Source organism: Furipterus horrens, unplaced genomic scaffold, assembly GCF_987537825.1.
Source record: "Furipterus horrens unplaced genomic scaffold, mFurHor1.1.pri manual_scaffold_12, whole genome shotgun sequence".
Lineage (NCBI taxonomy): Eukaryota > Metazoa > Chordata > Mammalia > Chiroptera > Furipteridae > Furipterus > Furipterus horrens.
Window position 1 is genome coordinate 35,979,885 of NW_028327182.1, and position 5,867 is coordinate 35,985,751.

Sequence of the window (5,867 nt, forward strand, 5' to 3'; positions counted from 1 at the left end):
GAAGCACATCTATCAAGCTTATGCCTATCTCAAGGAAAGTGTTTAAAATTAATTAATTCCGCCACTCTTTTTCTTGTGCTCTTTCATTGTCATAATTCTAAGATTATTAGCTAATGTTGGATAAAAAGAAAGATAGGGAAGCAGTTTGCTATTAAGTACAATTAAAATGAAATACTTTTTAAATCATTCTTTTATATATTCTGGTTTATAAATATAATATCTGGATCCAAGTGAATTCAGCTATAGCATGTTCTCAGAAGTAGGACATCTGATTTTTTTTTTTTTGGTTGTCAAATGATCTTTAATAGAAATATTTTCCTTTGTAGTTCTTAACTCACCGGGCATTCCACTACACCACTGCTGATGTCATCTATGATGTCGTGAGGGTGGCGGCCATCAACATTGCAGCCTACAGACTGGGCAGTTCCCAGGATCTCTTTAATGTTTCCAGAGAGTTCTCTAGCTAAAGATTGGTGCCGCATCTGTTGGGCAATGCTGACAATCTCATCAAAAGTGATGTTTCCACTGTGCTTAATGCTTTTTTGCTTCTTTCTGTCTTGTGGTGGTTCTTTGAGGGCTTTGATGATCAGAGCAGAAGCAGAAGGCACTACCTCAATCTGTGCCTGTCTGTTCTGAATGGTCAGTTTCACTGTTATCCTCAGACCCTTTCAATCACCGGTTGCTTTGGCGATGTCATCACCAACCTTTTTTGGAGACAGGCCCAGGGGGCCGATCTTGGGGGCCAGGGCAGACGTGGCACCCACTTCCCTGCCAGTGCACCACAGGTATACGACTTTGACTTCATTGGGGTTGAACTTTGGCAGCAAAGTGGAAGCAGCTAGTGTCAGATGAACCTGGATTCAGGATGACCGAAGAAAGTTGCACCTCCACCTCCTCCGAGCAGAAAACCGAAAGAAGGACATCTGATATTTTAAGAGTTTCTTCCTCTTTCTGCTCAGCTTCACTTTGGATTCCATGAGGCCAACCAAGACAGCTAATAATCTTCTAAATAACAGCCCTAGGTGCTTCTCAATTTTCATGTAGTTGTTTGAATAATTATCCTTTTATACTTACAGTTATAGGAAAAATTTTGCTTTCTATGTGCTTAACTGCCAAGTAATAAAAACTTCAGTTCAGATAACTGTTTTACAGGCCTACCTATCTTCCAGGGCGCATGTTATGTCCTAGGAATGCTGAGATTAATATGAAATCTATTGCTAAGGAATGTAAAATCCAGTAAGGAAATTGGACATAGAACTATGAATAGAAAACATGGGATTTAGTGGCGGCCCCAAAATGTATTTATAAAATAGGAGATATCAGACCTATTTATAGAAGAAAAGATGATGTTTGATTTACATTTCAGCTGGTAAGTAAATGTCCACTATGCATTTTGGAGTTATTTAGAATGTGCATGTCTATTTGCATATGTGTGTTGGGGTTGGGTGTGAAGTTCTCGGAAATTACCTATGAGAGAAACAAACTTAGGCAGGAGTGTCTAAGGCAGTCTCTCACAGCAGAGAAACTGCAAGAAATCTGTCATGAGCAAAGAAAGGAATGTGGAGAAACAGGGATCTGGAGTTACAGGGTATGAGCCAGATAAGGAGAACCTCGTGTATCACACCAAGGAGTTTTTATTTATCCTGTAGTAAACAGGGAACCATTAAGGGTTTTTAATTAGGAACAGACATAATTAGATTTGCATTTTAGAAAAATCAATCTGGCAGTAAAAGCCAGATGGATTGCGCGGGACTGGAGGCAAAAGTTTTCAGGAGCTTATTACTATAAATCATGCTGCGGCTACAGTCTGCACTAGGATAATAGCAGCAGCAATTGGAAAGGAGACACCATATAGCAGATATATTGAGGAAACAGAGTTGAGAGAAACTGATAACTGATTTGTTTGTGACATGGTGGCAGGAATGGTAGACACAACTGATGAGTTAATCATGTTTTCTCTGTCCAGCTTTTGAGCTTGAAAACGGGGCTGGGTTTAGGATGGAAATCTGGAATCCAAACATCTAGTATAAAGGCAAGAGTAGGAGACATGAAAGTGATTGAGATTACTCAGAGATCTTTTTGACTAGAAGGAGAGAAGCCCAAAGATAAAACCCTAGAGAGAAAAACAGATATAGTAAAGGCAAGCAGAGAAATGGGGCCATCAAAATGACTAAGGAAAAATGGTTAATAAAAACAGAAGAGATCCTGAAAAGAGTGGTGCCATTAAAGCCAACAAGAGTAAAATGTTTCTGAAAAAAAACCAACAGGATCAAATGCCTCCCGCTGGTCAAGTAAGAAGAGAACCAAAAGCGTTTTGGGATTTGGTAATTGTAGGTTACTGCCACTCTTTATATAAAAAGGCATCAATGAAGTAAGAATGTGGTCATTGATAGCAATGGATGGGTGTAACAGACACAAAAAACGAGCACATTTTAGTAATGTTTTAGCAGGAACTGGATAGCATAAAGAAAAATGTAAAAACAGAGGTTTTATGCAGTGATGGTATAAAATAACAGCAATATTAAATATTTACAGATAAGACAAGGAAGAGGGAGAGGTTAAGTAAATACTAGTCATTAGAGATTATAAATGGAATACTTAAAAATAAACCAATATGTTGATATTCTACTTGTCTTTGTTAACTTTATTTCTTATAAAATACCATCCAGATGAGAAGTAATTTAACACTGTGCTTTTTTTTTCTTCAATGAAATAACATAAAAAAAATTTTCTGGATAAAGTGCACCATTTGCTGTAAAATATCTGTACTATATTTGCATACAAAAGTCATGAATGGAAGTTTTTTAGGTACATTCCTAAAACCCATTCCTTTGCATATAGAATATCACTTTATCTCCTCACAATGTGTGCATTTATCTACCAATTTTATGTGCATGTGTCCTTCACACTGGATGCCTCATGTCATTTTATGTTCTTGCCATTTATTGCTTAAAGTAATCGTCTAAAACTTACCAGTCTGAAAGAAGCATAAATATTAAAAGCTCTGTTGTTTTAAGGTATGAAACTGCTTGTCTTCTTACTAAACTATGTGTACATTGACTTCTTGTTCCCTAAAAGTAATTCAATTTATACTCTTTAACTGCATGCCCTCAGTGAGCAATAATACTCATTTGCACAATTCCAGATTGAAGTTTGTTGAAGGAGAGCAAACTGTGGCAGTAGAACTTTGAAAGATAATTGACCCATGTGAGGATTAAACCTGTGACTTTGGTTTCATTAACATTTGCCCTAAACAACCACTTTAAGCAGCCTGAGGCACCAAAGCTAATGTAGTATTGGTGAATAAACAATCTCAAGTAAGACCATTCAGACTTATTAAAAATTTCAAATAAGACTTTAAAACAAAAAAATAAACAAAATTAATTCAGAATTCAGCTTTTCTTCTCTAAAAAATAATTATGTGAATTTTAAGATGTTCATTTGTGGTACATAATACCACTCAGCCATAAGAAAAGAAAATATACTACCATTTGCAACAACGTGATGGACCCTGAGAATATTATGCTACTTGAAATGTCAGTCAGAAAAATCTAAGAAACATGTGATTTCACTCCTATGGAGTATAAAACTGAAATTCATAGATACAGACAACAGTATGGTGGTTACCAGAGGAAAAAGTGTTTGACGGTAATAAAAGTAAAGGGTCCAAATATATGGTGACAGAAGATGATTTTGGGTGGTGGGAACACAATACAATATACAGATCATGTATCATAAAAATATATACTTGAACCCTATATGATGTTATTAACCAAATGTCAACCCCCCAAATATTTTTAAGAGTTTGTTTTTAAATCTTACCTAAGGTTATTTCTGGTTACAAATGAGTACACATACTGACTACTCATGATAGGATACTCATGAGAGCAGTTTGCTAACTTTACTAATGGATAAAAATGGTGTGAATCAGAAATGGTACTGAAAACTGGGCAGGATGAGAGTTTTGGATTCAGCTCTGACATTCAGAGAGCTTGGTAATTGTCACACACACACACACACACACACACACACCCATTATAAGAAGAAGAAAAAAAATGAATGAAGTGGAAGTAAACTACTTTTCTTTCGCCCAACAGAGAAGTAAAGTTTGCAGGGCACATGTCCATCTGAAATTTGGAGTGAAAAGAGAACATGTAGAGTCACAGATAAGATCCACTTACTGAGAGTAGAAACTGCTGGAGCTATAAAATGATAAGAACACTGAAGTGGTAATCTGACAAATTCTTGGAGGCTGAGTATAAACTAGCATGAGAACTAAACTTCTGAAGGCAGCAGTTTTAGAGGAGCCCCACACTTATGTGGGATTTACCTTCAGGAACACCACCAAGTTCTTACAGTGAGAACCCAAGATTTATACCTGGCTCTGGCAGAGAGATAAAAGTAAATACTGTAAAATATGCCCAAAAGTTGTTTTCATTAACAAAGGCCTATTATTCAGAGGAAAACATGATAGCAGAGTCTTATTCCATGTGGAGGAATTCCTACCAAACCAGTCCCTCCCAGTTACCTTGTCTTACCTAAGAGTGGGAAGAAAGCTGTTCCAATGGATAAACACTTGCCGGGAAACACAGGACAACAAAAGGCTAAGATCTAATCTTAAGATTAAAGAACATTTCCTCACATATTTCTACCCACACCAACTGAACTCCAGTATAAGAACAGAGGATCACAAATGATAAAACTGCAATAACTAAACACTCTGAGAAAAAATACTTAGGAAAGCCCAAAGTCAAAAGAGAAGATGGATAATAAAGGTTCATTGGAAGAACTTGAAACTTTTGAAATAGACAGCTATAGCAAAAAGCCACAGTCCAAATTCTAGTTTTATAATTCCTAGATTAATGAAAACTCTCACACCCTATGTACCTCAGTCCTACTACCCTATATTCTATGTCAAGCTTTCAACAAATAATTACAAACTATGGCAGAAAGTCAAGAAAAAACACGCCCTTAAGAGACAAAGCAGAGAAGAGAATCAGATTCATAAATGACACTAATGTTGGAATTATCAGACAGGATTTAAAGAATAACTATAATTAATATATACAGGGTTCTGATAGAAAATATGAACAATGTGTGAGAACAGATTAGAAATGTAAGCAAAGAAATAGAAAATCTAAAGAAGATTAAGAAGGATACAATAGAAATTAAAAACACTAACAATATGGAAGAATGTCTCTAATAAGTTCATCAGTAGACTTGAGGAAAGAATCAGCTTAAAGATATGTGAATAAAAAATTACCACACTGAAATGCAAAGATGGGGAAAAATGAACATCCAAGACTTTATGACAATTAAAAGGTAGAATACTAGAATAAGAAGAAAGATAAAGCAAAAAATTTAAGAAAAAAATGAGGTAATAATGGTTGAGAACTTTTTAAAATTAATGTCACACATCAAAAGCAATGCTGAAATGATTTGTTAATGGATCCAAAACTGGATTCTTAGAGGTAGGAGAATTCAATATACTTTTGCTGGAAAAAATCATTTATGTATATATGGACAGAAATAACTTACATTAATATCAGTTTTCCACAACTTAAAAAGTTATCAAACAACTCAAGAGGCAATGAAATACACAAACCACTTTGTCTATATATCTGTCTTCTCCTTTGCCTCTCCTTTGTACAAGTTTTTAATGCCTTTCCTTACTCCTTCTTTCATTAATAATTTATCATCTTTGACACATGTTCACTTTGTATTTGTACAAGATTCAAGGTTTTGCTATTAAAAAATTACATTGTGTATACTTTTATTTATTTATTTATTTTGTTTTTTCCTATACTTTTATTTTTAATGCAATAAATTACTGTTTCATCTTGAAAAAATAAAAATAAAATAAAATT

General features: G+C 35.1%; 1 pseudogene; it reads right to left on the bottom strand.

Annotated features, from left to right (window-relative positions):
* Window positions 1-329: 329 nt before the first annotated feature.
* Window positions 330-977, bottom strand: LOC149996019 (large ribosomal subunit protein uL11 pseudogene; annotated as a pseudogene).
* Window positions 978-5,867: the final 4,890 nt, after the last annotated feature.